This window comes from Leuresthes tenuis, unplaced genomic scaffold (assembly GCF_036924035.1).
Source record: "Leuresthes tenuis unplaced genomic scaffold, fLeuTen1.0.hap1 SCAF_18, whole genome shotgun sequence".
Taxonomy (NCBI): domain Eukaryota; kingdom Metazoa; phylum Chordata; class Actinopteri; order Atheriniformes; family Atherinopsidae; genus Leuresthes; species Leuresthes tenuis.
Window position 1 is genome coordinate 32,384,934 of NW_027325372.1, and position 14,328 is coordinate 32,399,261.

The following is a 14,328-nucleotide window of genomic DNA, read 5'->3' on the forward strand; positions in this document are numbered from 1 at the left end:
GGGCTGGAGCCTATCCCAGCAGTCATTGGGCGAAAGGCGGGGTACAAAGTCAGACTACAGTCCCTTCAATGCTTCTCATTTGTTCTGCAGTAATATCCCACAAGGCTCATCGCAGTGAACATGTGGGTAAAGCGAACCACAGATTTACTGTTTGAGGCATTTCCAACGACATGGCCCTACAGTGAAGGGCCTGTCGGGATAGACCTCAGAACTGACTAGTTGCAGACATTGGCTACTTAACATTAACATCAAGTTGTTAAAGTGGCAACATTCATACAGATATAGGTATGGGTGTTAACACTGCTCTATGCTTCAGACAGCCATGAGTGCCACAAAGTATTTGCAGAATACACTGAGTGAGGAGGTCATACACTACGTAAGGGTACCATTGAATTTAAATGGAGATGCAATCATTTTCTTGGCCAACAACCAAAAAAGGAGTAACTTGCCAACTCAAAATTTCCCAGAACACAAGATGTCTGTGTGGATCATTCAACCTCAGCTACAATAGAAAAATGTACAAAGAAATTACACCTACACAAAGAAAAACTATACTGGACTGTGGTTTGTCACCAAAATGTTAAAGAAATGCTTCCAATTACAGGTCAGATTTTACATGTACAATTACCCATGTAAAAATAAATAAAGAAAAAAAAAAACTGGATATTCCCACATAATCTGTGGCAAGGCTAATTAATGCTTTGTGACCAGCCTTCACCAAGTTATGTTGGGATGACATGTAGCATCTACTGCTAAGTGTTGCACATGTTGGAATTATAAAGTTTCTGAAACCTCCAACTATATAATTTTGTGCCAGGACTTTCCTCAGTATGCCTTCACTTTTATCACTGCTGATGCCAGCAAGACAGAGGCTGCTGGCTATGACTGGCTGTGCTCTTGCCAGCCAAAATTTTGTTTGACATAGGCTTCATTAAATTGGATTCTTCTTGTTAGTACATTTATAGAGAACATCTTTACTTACATGATCTGACAGAGGGCCACGAGGAGGAAGCCTGCATGAGGCAGCAGAAGGATGACTGTGAGAAGGTTGTACCAGACCAGTGAGCACATGCAATTTTCAGCACAGCAGATTGTTCAGAAAGGCAGCTGTCACTCACACTTCAGAGCAGTTGAACATATTTTGCCACTCATCATAACTTAATCCACAATAAATGTATTCTATAGCATGACTTACTATGCTGGCCTGAGGTCATCTCCAACACCTGGTGATGAAAGTTAAATTTTACTCATTTGACCATAGGAAAATATGTTCACTTACAAATCTGTGAAGTATTGTTATTTCTCATTAGTAACACTGCCGCAGAGGGTTAACATCAGTGGGTTGCAAGAGAACTAATTGCTCTATGCATTGTGTGAGCTCAATGGCCCACTTGACAGGACCAGTGCTCACACTGTGCAAACAGTGAAGAACAATGATACGAGTGTTTCCACTATACATTCTGCATTACCTGTTCAGCTACCAGAAAACAAAAACTGCCTCAACTGGGCCACAGCATAGTTTCACCAGCAATGTTATTCATTTAATGAGAAAGTTCCTCTGAAATGGGAATCATAAGCCAAATTTAAAGTCTGCATTATCCCGAGAAGATGATACAGTTAAAACCAGAAGTTTACATACACTGTATAAAAAGAACACCCCCCCCCCGACATTAAAATAGACTGAACCTCACTCGTATTAGGTCAGTTAGGATTACTAAATCATTTCCATCTGCTAAATGCCAGAATTTGTCACAAGTTCACATACACCAAGATTACTCGATCGTTCTACAATTTGGGAAAGCCCAGCTGATGTTATGACTTTGGAAGCTTTTGATAGGTTAGTTGGCAACATTTGAGGTAAATGGATGCATTTTAAGGCACAGCTCAAACATGGAGGAAATGCATGCAAACATGTGACAATGAAGAAAGTGTCATTATTCTGGCATGCAGCGTATAGAAATCATTTTGTCAATCCCCACTGACCCAAAACAGGAATAGTTTAGTCTCATTTAATGTCAGACAGTGAGAGAGGAAAAAAAAGGCTATACACATTTTTAACACAGTGGATGTAAACTTCTGGTTTACACTGTATACATTTCTGTAAAAACATAAGCTCATGCAGCCCTGGTGGGGAGTTGTGTCATGAAGAGAGTAAGATTAAAGCACAAACAATTTAGACCAGAGCTAATGCAAAGAGCATTATGAACATTGTTTTAGTCCTGAAGGAACTGCAGTTAAGGAGTCAAACCCCCCCAGTGCTGCTAGAATATACCTATAGTCTAGCTTACCTGGTAATAAATTGGTTGAACACCAAGCAACCTGAAAGCTCATCATTATGGTCCATTACTAAATTGGACCCTGGTGGAAGAAAGAAGGAAAAAAAACAGAACAGGCATCAGGAATCAATAAATGACAATAAAATGTGCCAGGACTTGAGGATTCAGTGGTACACAATTTATCTGATCCTGTACTAAAGGACAGTCACTCTGCAGGCTCTGGGAAAGACCTGCAGAGTGAAAAGCTGATGCCCATCTGTTAATTACCATCATTTCTGTCATGAAAACAAGCTGCCCCTACAGGATCAGTGTCATCTTGATTCAGTTACAAAATGTTTGGACAAAATAATTGCTTAAGCCCTTTTCTAACATATGCAACATGTGGACAGTTTCCCTGCAGCTGCTGTTCACACAAACCCTTCATGACAGGAGACTACCGTAGATGCACCATCACAGTTGGTGATGCGAGGGAGTGGGAGCAGAGGACCATAGGTCTACAGCATATAATACAGAGTGTGATGTGGAAATCGACCTCTTCATAACAACGCACACGAGTGCTGATAACATGTGAATTTATCTGCAACAATATGAAAACGCCATACGGGTCAATACAATGGTTAAGGTTACACAAGCAGAAAATAAAGCAATGACTGAGCAAACATTGATGCCACATGCTCTCTAGCAGAGCGAATTCTACCAAAAATCATACCAGAGCTGTAGTGGGTGTTGCAGAAATGTATCAAATGCTATATTAAGATCACCCAGACCACATCTTTTGTGGAAAATAGGTCTTGTTTATTTATACTTAGGTCAAACTAAAGAAGCACTGCATCATTGCCTCCAAGCACTTATAGTCACCTTTAAATTCAAAGTAAATCTGAATCACTGCGGACGGACATTGTGTCAGGCCTCATTGTCACCATTCCACAACCAATAATGCAGAGGTGAAAGCAAAATCTGACAGACGTTCTATAACCACTGCTGCTCTGGAATCAGTCCACTTTACAGGAAAATTCCAAATATATAGAGTGCAGTGGTGTAGGCTGTACTGCTCTTTGCCCAGAACCACCATATAAACCAAGTCTTCAAGTTTCAATATACCCACACCAAATAAGAGTTCCAGCATCATCTCCTTGCCCAATGCAGACTGGTGCTTTATAACTCAGGTTTACAAGAAGTTAAATATACATTTAATTTATTTAGATGTAGTTTAGGGGTTTTCCCCTTAATTGACACTTCCATATTGGATTTGATCAATCTGTCTTTGTTGACAGGATATGTACCTCAGACTTTTAAGGTTGCTGTAATTAAACCTTTACTTAAAAAAAACCTACTCTTGATTCAGAAGTGTTGGCTAATTATCGACCTATATCCAATCTCCCTTTTTTGTCTAAAGTTCTTGAAAAAATAGTTGCAGCCCAACTTTGTGATCATTTACACAGAAATAATCTGTTGGAAGAGTTTCAGTCAGGATTCAGAGTGCATCATAGCACAGAAACAGCACTGGTGAAAGTTCCACTTTATACATGCTTCCATTAGGTAACATTATCAGACAGCATGGCATAAATTTCCATTGTTATGCTGATGATACTAAGCTGTACTTATCTATGAAACCAATAGGTTGGTCAGACTACAAGCCTGTCTGCTTCTAAATTAAAACAAAACTGAAGTTGTTCTCTTTGGACCTGAGCGCTTCAGGGAGAAATTGTTTAGTTAGATCATTCATCGAGATCAAGGATGTCCACATCCAGTCCTCCAAGACCATTGTCCTGCAGGTTTTACATGTCTCCCTGCTTCAACAAGGCTTAAAACTTTCCTTTTTGGTAAAGCTTATAGTTAGGGATGGCTCAGGTAATCCTGAAACATCCCATAGTTAAACTGCTATAAGCCTAGACTGGTGGGGGGCCTCTTATGTCACACTTTACTGCTTGCTTTACACTAACAAAACCTTATAATTGTAACAGAACAAAAATACAGCCTGAATTAAGTGAGCATTTACCTAAGTTTTGGTGCATGTTCACCATGTTGCTTGGATCCAGATTATACCAGCACCTCGTTGCAGCTTTCCTCTTAAACAGCAGGTGTCGCTGGTGAAAAAATTGGCCACCTGATATCACAGGAATACCTGAAGAAGAGGTCTTACGGTAAGTTCAAAATGCATAAACTTGCGTGCTCGGATTCAACTTCTGTTTGACTTAAGATTTTAGTGATCTTGTAGCATGATGTTTTCCATACATGCGCCATTTTTCAGGTTACGGAAACCGCGGGAGAAACGGATCTCGATACAATAAGCTGAACTTTGAGCAGAGCATGTCGTGTTCTGACCTCCAAACGAGGCCGTCTGACCACACACATGCACTCATTAATCATTAACGAGCAAATACAATCGCCACCAATCATCATAAACTATTGCAATCAAGAAAGATTTGGGGAAGCGGTTATATTTTAATCAAGCTAGACGGTAGCTACAATGCTACGCTAAATACATGGACGACCAAGCGGTATCCAAAAACGCGTTCATTAAGTTACAGTTGCCTGTTAAAGCCAAACGGGATTTGCGTTTCAAAAAATAATGTCAGTTATTTCTTTACTCACCCATCACTGACCCTATGTTACTGAGCTACAGCATGTTCACCCGCTGAAGCCACGCAGGAAAGAGAGCGCAGTGACGTACAGCAGGACCTTTTATATGATACTTTACGTCATTTGAAACTGCTTTTCGACAGCTAGGTTTGTGTTATTTACGTACGACAGATACAATCTTTGAAAACAGCCTCCTATGTCACTCCCTAAACACTTTTCTTTATTTTTCGGAGAAATTAACAAATTAACAAACAAAACAAAGCTGAGGCGTTGTTAGGATAAGTTGTTAGGAACATCGGGGGCTTAATCCCGCCCACAGATCTTTCGTTTCATTTAATATATGCGAAATATTTACGTTATTTTAGGGTAAAACCTACAGACGATGTGCACTGTCTGAAGGTTGCTGTTAGGTGTTCAGAAGTATTCATGTGCTCTGTTGTTTGGCGGCAGCACATTCTTGTACGTTCGGTTTTTTAACTTCACTTGAATTGTGTTGTGCGGATCTATACATAAGTATAGATATTTGCGATCCCGAAAGTGTCTTTTTTAGGATCTATACTTTATTTATAAGCGTAGATACTTTACAAGTCTGCACTGATTTTGCGCTAACATGTACTTTTACAACGTATTCCCCGCCGGTTGGTAGGGACAAGCTTGTATATCCTTCCGCCTGTATCAGTGCGCCCCTTCTTCAGACACACATCGGCTGGCGTGATCTTTATTTTTTCCCCACAACTTTATTGCACCATTTAACATTTACATAAATTGGTAAACATGGCCGTTTTAACTGTCAGTGTACAAAAATAACAGCTTCAGAGGGAACATAATGAAGTTTTCAAAGAATGTTCATAAAAATAACAAAATAGATACAAAAAAAGAGAAAAAAATAATATGTTAAGGCAGTAGTACAGAGCACAAGGGGAATACAACATTGGTTCAAGTTTCTTGTTCATTGGGGGATTACTCATGACATCAAATAATATCTGGGCCTTGGACCCATTGACAAGTTTTAAGGATTTTAAGTACACATTAAGTTAATTTTGAAAGGAAACAAAATTGAGGGGACATTTGTGCATTCTGTTTTTGTGTATGAAAAATTTAGAAAGACATAAAACAACATTGATACAGAGTTCATCTTCTTTGTTTTTTTATATTAAGCCAAATATTATATTATCTTTTGAGAAAGGAGGTGAGAGAGATGGGAATCTATGTTTCAACCATTTATTTACATCTAACCAGAACCCTTTAAATGCATCACAAGAAAAAATACATGTTCGGTATCTTCATTGTTGTTTTCACAAAATGAGCAGTTGTTATCCTCAATGTTAAAGCGTAGTCGAAGTAACTCTTTGGAGGGGTATATATTATTCATAATTTTGAAGTGTGTTTCTTTGGCTTTCGGGTGTAAAGGAAATTTTATATACATAGACCTCAGTTTAGTAACTTTGTTCTTGTGAACTGTATGAAATATATTATTTTTATAATAATAAACTTTTGGTAAAACATTTTCTGATAAAAGTGTTGTTTTTTGGTCCAGGAGAGGAATTCCTTGAATTGAAAGCGGGGCCAGTTCTGGTTGAATAATTTGGTGTGTCATTATGTTTCTCTTCAGAGAGCATCTCCTATCCTAGCACTTACCTTGTACTTACCTACCCCCTCTATCTTTGCACTTTATCTTTCTGTACTTCCTTCTATGCCTGCACTCTATCTTTACTCTGTCACCTCTGACAGAGTTGGACTAGTGGGTTCCTTCTGTGTAGTTTATTGTTAGCTTTTTATATAGCTGTTATATCTTCATTTGTAAGTCGCTTTGGATAAAAGCGTCTGCTAAATACATAAACAGAAACATGTTCATGTTCCTAGAACCACAGGCAGAGGAGGAGGAGTGGCAGCTATCTTCAGATCAGGGTTACTAATCAGTCCTAGACCCAAGATTAGTTTTAGCTCTTTTGAATCTCTGATTCTCAGTTTTTCCCACCCAAAGTGGAAATCACAAAAACCTCTTGTGTTTGTTGTTGTGTATCGTCCACCTGGCCCTTATTCTGAGTTTCTGTCTGAATTCTCAGAGTTTTTATCCCAGTTAGTGGTGAGTACAGATAAAGTCATTGTAGTGGGTGACTTTAATATTCATGTAGATGTTGAAAATGACAGCCTAAATATTAACTTTAATTCTATATTAGACTCTATTGGATTTTCTCAAAGTGTTCACAGACCTACTCACTGCCTTAATCATACCCTTGACCTTGTGCTGACTTATGGCATTGAGAGTGAACAGTTAACAGTGTTCCCTCATAACTCTGTCTTGTCTGACCATTTTTTAATAACTTTTGAATTTACATTACTTGACTACACGGTTTCTGAGAAGAATTCTACATATAGAAGGTGTCTGTCAGAGAATGCTGTAACCAGATTTAAAGAGTTGATTTCATCATCCTTTTCTTCACTGCCATGTGCAGATATGACAGAGGACGGCTACCTAAATTTTACTCCAGTAGAACTTGACTCTCTTGTTGACAGCACTACAGCTTCAATGCGTACAACACTGGACAATGTTGCCCCTCTGAAAAGGAAGGTAATCAGTCAGAAGAGGTTGGCTCCTTGGTATAATTCACAGCTGCTTTAAAGCAGACTGCAAGAAAGCTGGAGAGACAGTGGCGTTCCTCTAATTTAGAAGAGTCTCAATTAGTCTGGAAAGATAGTTTAATAACGTATAAGAAAGCACTTCGTAAAGCTAGAACTGCGTATTATTCATTATTGATAGAAGAGAATAAGAATAATCCCAGGTTTCTTTTCAGCACTGTTGCCAGGCTGACAAAGAGTCCGAGCTCTGTTGAGCCATGTATTCCTTTAACTCTCAGCAGTGATGATTTCATGAGATTCTTCATCAATAAAATTGTTTCTATCAGAGAGAAGATTAATGGAATCCTTCCCATTATTATCACTGATGTATCATCAAGTAGAGCAGCTTTAGAAGTATCTTTCGAACCTGAATTGTATTTAGACAGCTTCTGTCCAGTTGATCTTTCTGAGCTAACAACAGCAATAGTCTCTTCTAAACCATCAACTTGTATGTTAGACCCAATCCCAACCAGACTGTTCAAGGAGGTTTTCCCCTTAATTGACACTTCCATATTGGATTTGATCAATCGGTCTTTGTTGATAGGATATGTACCTCAGACTTTTAAGGTTGCTGTAATTAAACCTTTACTTAAAAAACCTACTCTTGATTCAGAAGTGTTGGCTAATTATCGACCTATATCCAATCTCCCTTTTTTGTCCAAAGTTCTTGAAAAAATAGTTGCAGCTCAACTTTGTGATCATTTACATAGAAATAATCTGTTTGAAGAGTTTCAGTCAGGATTCAGAGTGCATCATAGCACAGAAACGGCACTGGTGAAAGTTACCAATGATCTACTGTTAGCTTCTGATAGCGGACTTGTTTCTGTGCTTGTCCTGTTGGATCTCAGTGCTGCATTTGATACGATCGATCACAGCATTCTGTTACAGAGACTTGAACATGTTATTGGGATTAAAGGAACTGCATTAGGCTGGTTTAAGTCATATTTATCTGATAGATTCCAGTTTGTTCTTGTAAATGAGGAATCTTCCTCACACGTTGGAGTAAGTCATGGAGTTCCTCAGGGTTCTGTGCTTGGACCGATTCTTTTTACTTTATACATGCTTCCATTAGGTAACATTATCAGACAGCATGGCATAAATTTCCATTGTTATGCTGATGATACTCAGCTGTACTTATCTATGAAACCAGATGAAACCTACAGGTTGGTCAGGCTACAAGCCTGTCTTAAAGACATAAAGACCTGGATGACTCAGAACTGTCTGCTTTTAAATTCAGACAAAACTGAAGTTGTTCTCTTTGGACCTGAGCGCTTCAGGGAGAAATTGTCTAGTTATATAGTTACTCTAGATGGTATTTCCTTGGCTTCTAGTTCTACAGTGAGGAACCTTGGAGTTATTTTTGACCAGAATTTATCATTTGACGCACATATAAAACTGGTTTCTAGGACTGCCTTCTTTCACCTTCGTAATATTGCCAAAATCAGGAACATCCTGTCTCAAGGTGATGCAGAGAAACTAGTTCATGCATTTGTTACTTCAAGATTGGACTACTGTAATTCCTTATTATTGGGCTGTCCCACATATTCTCTGAAAAGCCTCCAGCTGATCCAAAATGCTGCAGCCAGAGTTCTGATGAGAACTAACAGGAGAGATCATGTTTCTCCAGTTTTAGCTTCTCTTCATTGGCTCCCTGTTAAATTCAGAATAGAATTTAAGATTCTTCTTCTCACATATAAAGTTCTTAATGACCGAGCTCCATCATATCTTAAAGATTTAATTGTAAGATATTTTCCTAACAGAGCACTTCGCTCCCAAACTGCAGGTTTACTTGTTGTTCCCAGAGTTTCTAAAAGTAGAATGGGAGGTAGAGCCTTCAGTTATCAGGCCCCTCTCTTGTGGAATAAGCTGCCAGTAAATGTCCGGGAAGCAGACACCCTTTCCACTTTTAAGATTAGGCTTAAAACTTTTCTTTTCGATAAAGCTTATAGTTAGGGATGGCTCAGGTAATCCTGAAACATCCCATAGTTAAGCTGCTATAGGCTTAGACTGCTGGGGGACCTCATCTGTCACACCTTTCCTCACTTTGCTCTCTTTTTCCCCCTGTTTAATTTCAAAATTGATTTTATGTACATGTGACATTATTGTGGTTATTAACCTATGTTTCCCTGTTCCAACAGATATCCTTTGAATGGCGTTATGGTGTTTTTCCCCCCTCTTTTCCCTCTTTTCTGTCTTCTCAAACCCCAGCTGGTCGAGGTGGATGGCCACCCTTCCTGAGTCTGGTTCTGCCAGAGGTTTCTTCCTGTTAAAAGGGAGTCGTTCCTTTCCACAGTTGCCACAGGCACGCTCAGGACGGGAGATTGGACTGAAGACACATTTCGGTGCAATCTGTTGGTTTCCTTAGCTAGGATATTAAATTTTTTTAATTAGCTCTATATGAATTAATTGGATTATGATTACAATGAATTGAATTCCAATTGGCTTGAATTGGACTATATTACTTAAGTGCCTTGAGATGACAATTGTTGTAATCTGGCGCTATATAAATAAAATTGAATTGAATTGAATTGTTTCTGGTTAGAAACACAAATTCTCGGGAAAGTTCCAGAATTCTGTGATGGGAGGATTAAAGCCATGTCTTGTGCAAAATTGTTCATAATCTAAGAAATTTCTTTCAACATCCAATCAGATCAGTTATCGACCATATAATCTTCTCAAACCAGTTCCTGTAAAATAGAGATTTGTTGCGATACAGAACATATCTGTTGTTCCAGAATACAGTAGAATGCAGTGAGTAATTATGTACATAAAACATTTTCCAATACAATAAGATTTGTTTATGGAACTCTGACAATGATATAGGGAGTTTATTCACATCAAAATCAGTAATAAGCAAAAACTTTAAGCCACCAATTCTGTTAAATAAGTAAGTTGGAATACAGTACCAGACGGAATTGCTGTGTTTGATTCAGCATTTCTGCCAGTTTATCTTCAGGGTTCAATTCAATTCAATTCGATTTTATTTATATAGCGCCAGATTACAACAATTGTCATCTCAAGGCACTTAAGTAATATAGTCCAATTCAAGCCAATTGGAATTCAATTCATTGTAATCATAATCCAATTAATTCATATAGAGCCAATTAAAAAAATTAATATCCTAGCTAAGGAAACCAACAGATTGCACCGAAACTTGTCTTCAGTCCAATCTCCCGTCCTGAGCCTGAGGCGACTGTGGAAAGGAACGACTCCCTTTTAACAGGAAGAAACCTCTGGCAGAACCAGAACCAGGAAGAAACCTCTGGCAGAACCACAACCAGGAAGAAACCTCTGGCAGAACCAGACTCAGGAAGGGTGGCCATCCACCTTTAGACAAAAAAGGGAGATTGGATATAGGTCGATAATTAGCCAACACTTCTGAATCAAGAGTAGGTTTTTTAAATAAATTTAAATTACAGTAACTTTAAAAGTCTGAGGTACATATCCTGTCAACATAGACAGATTGATCAAATCCAATATGGAAGTGTCAATTAAGGGGAAAACCTCCTTGAACAGTCTGGTTGGGATTGGGTCTAACATACGAGTTGATGGTTTAGAGGAGACTATTGCTGTTGTTAGCTCAGAAAGATCAACTGGGCAGAAGCCGTCTAAATACAAATCAGGTTCGAAAGATACTTCTAAAGCTGCTCTACTTGATGATACATCAGTGATAATAGTGGGAAGAATTCCGTTAATCTTCTCTCTCATAGAAACAATTTTATTGATGAAGAATCTCATGAAATCATCACTGCTGAGTGTTAAAGGAAAACATGGCTCAACAGAGCTCGGACTCTTTGTCAGCCTGGCAACAGTGCTGAAAAGAAACCTGGGATTATTCTTATTCTCTTCTATCAATAATGAATAATAAGCAGTTCTAGCTTTACAAAGTTCTTTCTTACGTTATTAAACTATCTTTCCAGAGTAATTGAGACTCTTCTAAATTAGAGGAACGCCACTGTCTCTCCAGCTTTCTTGCAGTCTGCTTTAACGCACGCAGCTCTGACTTATACCAAGAAGCCAACCTCCTCTGACTGATTACCTTCCTTTTCAGAGGGGCAACATTGTCCAGTGTTGTAAGCATTGAAACTATAGTGCTGTCAACAAGAGTTGACAGCAGTATAGCGTGTGCATGGTTGAATGCCCTCTCCGCCCTTGTTCCTGGATCAGGATATGGTTTAGGAGGTAGGTCCAGCATCCATAGCCTCTGTCCCCAAGCAGGACACCATTGAACTCTCTTGCAGAATAAGAGAAATGTTGGTTGGATATACATGTGTTAATCCTTGGCAAATTGATGCAATATGTGCCCTATATGGCTATCTATAATAAAGTATGACGAGCATTTTAAATTTCTTAAGATGATCTCTACACCTGACCTCTCATTAGATTACCAAAATCATGCCTATGCTATATACACCTTACTTCAAAAGTACACTCCTTTGGTAAGTAAAATTCTTGTGCCTAGTGCAAACCTCTGCGCCAGTGAGGATGCTCGGAAGATGAACCATTTAGCCTCAATGTTGTAAATGAAATTACCTCCATCACAGATCATCTGTATGTATGGAGGATAGGAGTCAATGATGAGGTGCTTGGTTTCACAGGGCATTAATGTAATACTGCTCAGCATTACTCAAAGGAGTTGATGTGGTTTTTCCAAATGAGAAATCCAGTTCAGAGTCTATGGACAATAACCCCCAATAGGTACCTGTACATTTAGGCATGGGTGTAGGTCGGGTGTTTGTGAAATGTGGGACGGAGATGTAATAAGGTATCAATTAGTTTTAATGAATATCATCTTTTCATTTAAAATTAAATTTTCATTTAATTTTATGTTCAGTACTTGTATAGTTGCGTTTCTTTAGTTGCACTGGCACTGACTGATTGATTTTTCGAGACAGTGAAAGTGGTGATATGTTTACCACAATTTTTTTTTTGTTTTGTTTTTTAATACAAGACATGAGTTGCGGGAGCGCGGAATTCCAGGTGGAACTTTCTTTCAGGATTCTGTTTCAGCCAGTCAGACATTCTTTGAGACACCGCTGAGCTAAGCTTGAACGTTCAATACAATTCAATTCAATTTTATTTATATAGCGCCAGATTACAACAATTGTCATCTCAAGGCACTTAAGTAATATAGTCCAATTCAAGCCAATTGGAATTCAATTAATTGTAATCATAATCCAATTCATTCATATAGTGCCAATTAAAAAAATAATATCCTAGCTAAGGAAACCAACAGATTGCACCGAAACTTGTCTTCAGTCCAATCTCCCGTCCTGAGCGTGCCTGAGGCGACTGTGGAAAGGAATGACTCCCTTTAACAGGAAGAAACCTCTGGCAGAACCAGAACCAGGAAGAAACCTCTGTCAGAACCAGACTCAGGAAGGGTGGCCATCCACCTCGACCAGCTGGGTTTTGAGAAGACAGAAAAGAGGGAAAAGAGGGGGGAAGAACACCATAACACCATTCAAAGGATACCTGTTGGAACAGGGAAACATACGTTAATAACCACAATAATGTCACATGTACATAAAATCATTTGAGAAATTAAACGGGGAAAAAGAGAGCAAAGTGAGGAAAGGTGTGACAGATGAGGTCCCCCAGCAGTCTAAGCCTATAGCAGCTTAACTATGAGATGTTTCAGGATTACCTGAGCCATCCCTAACTATAAGCTTTATCAAAAAGGAAAGTTTTAAGCCTAATCTTAAAAGTGGAAAGGGTGTCTGCTTCCCGGACATTTACTGGCAGCTTATTCCACAAGAGAGGGGCCTGATAACTGAAGGCTCTAACTCCCATTCTACTTTTAGAAACTCTGGGAACAACAAGTAAACCTGCAGTTTGGGAGCGAAGTGCTCTGTTAGGAAAATATCTTACAATGAGATCTCTAAGATATGATGGAGCTCGGTCATTAAGAGCTTTATATGTGAGGAGAAGAATCTTAAATTCTATTCTGAATTTAACAGGGAGCCAATGAAGAGAAGCTAAAACTGGAGAAACATGATCTCTCCTGTTAGTTCTCATCAGAACTTTGGCTGCAGCATTTTGGATCAGCTGGAGGCTTTTCAGAGAATATGTGGGACAGCCCAATAATAAGGAATTACAGGAGTCCAATCTTGAAGTAACAAATGCATGAACTAGTTTCTCTGCATCACCCTGAGACAGGATGTTCCTGATTTTAGCAATATTACGAAGGTGAAAGAAGGCAGTCCTAGAAACCAGTTTTATATGTGCGTCAAATGATAAATTCTGGTCAAAAATAACTCCAAGGTTCCTCACTGTAGAACTAGAAGCCAAGGAAATACCATCTAGAGTAACTATATAACTAGACAATTTCTCCCTGAAGCGCTCAGGTCCAAAGAGAACAACTTCAGTTTTGTCTGAATTTAGAAGCAGACAGTTCTGACTCATCCAGGTCTTTATGTCTTTAAGACACGCAACCAAGAGTAGGTTCTTGCCCGTTAGCCTGCCCAGGAGCAGTGTAGTTCAGCGGTATAAGTTACCATGGTTACTCAGCGGGCATTCAAATAAACCACGTTGGTGAAACGGAACTCTCTCTTCAATTAGGCAGACTTATCAAGATAAGCGAGGCTTTCCCTTAATCCAGCTTCATGGAACACCCCTCAGGTCTATGACAAGTTCACACTCTATTGCTAGTAATGATAGAGACTTCAGCCGTTTTTCCTTCATACTCGTTCTCAGTTCATTTTTGATTCTCCCCAAGTGAGAAAATGAGCATTCCCTTCACAGTTTGTCACCGGCAAAGTGAGGAACACCCTAAATGCTACATAGATGTTAGGGAAGACGGACTGCAGGACAAACTTCAATATGGTCTTAAGCATGTTTGAGGTTGACT

The 14,328-nt window shown here is 39.0% G+C and overlaps 1 non-coding gene across 1 annotated transcript; it reads right to left on the reverse strand.

Moving 5' to 3' along the window:
• Nucleotides 1–77: 77 nt before the first annotated feature.
• On the reverse strand, nt 78–210 carry LOC140275902 (small nucleolar RNA SNORA18). Its single transcript, XR_011908605.1, has one exon. It is a non-coding gene; the product is annotated as a small nucleolar RNA SNORA18 (small nucleolar RNA).
• Between the last annotated feature and the right edge of the window lie 14,118 nt (nt 211–14,328).